The following is a 476-nucleotide window of genomic DNA, read 5'->3' as shown; positions in this document are numbered from 1 at the left end:
TATCAACTATTTGTCCTTTATTGTACATCTCAGACACAATATTGTAATTATTTTTTCACAAAGCATTGGATGGCACTTTATAAGATATTTGTTCTGTGTAAACTTTTCATAGGAAAGCAGAGAACAATTCCCTGATACTGCTCTGAAAAAATCTCTATGCCTCTCTTCCTTTTATTTTCCATAAGCACAGACTTCTTCTCAGAATGTCTTTGGGTTGAGGTTTCTCTTTAGAAACTTTACAAGTTGATATGTCCTCAGCCCCCTCCTGTCTTTTCCTGGTTCTGGGCTTCAGTACTATATGGGGATGGCCCAAGATACTCATCATGGCTGTGTCTGCCGGAGTGCGTAGTGCGTATCAGCCCCGGGGTTATTTCCTCACAGAGAACAACCTGAGAGGTATACAGTACAGTCTCTCCAGGGAGCAAGTGGAGGCCCTGGAACTGAGAGGAGTCTCCTGGCATATATATGGTGCCTCT

General features: G+C 42.6%; 1 protein-coding gene across 1 annotated transcript in view; it reads left to right on the top strand.

Moving 5' to 3' along the window:
* LOC105535461 (zinc finger protein 679-like) overlaps positions 1-476 on the top strand; it is a 13321-nt gene that overhangs the window by 4137 nt on the left and 8708 nt on the right. The window lies entirely within an intron of this gene.

Source organism: Mandrillus leucophaeus, unplaced genomic scaffold (genome assembly GCF_000951045.1).
Source record: "Mandrillus leucophaeus isolate KB7577 unplaced genomic scaffold, Mleu.le_1.0 Scaffold1460, whole genome shotgun sequence".
In the NCBI taxonomy this organism is placed as follows: domain Eukaryota; kingdom Metazoa; phylum Chordata; class Mammalia; order Primates; family Cercopithecidae; genus Mandrillus; species Mandrillus leucophaeus.
The sequence above is the reverse complement of the archived record's forward strand: the minus strand, read 5'-3'. Positions and strand labels throughout refer to the sequence as shown.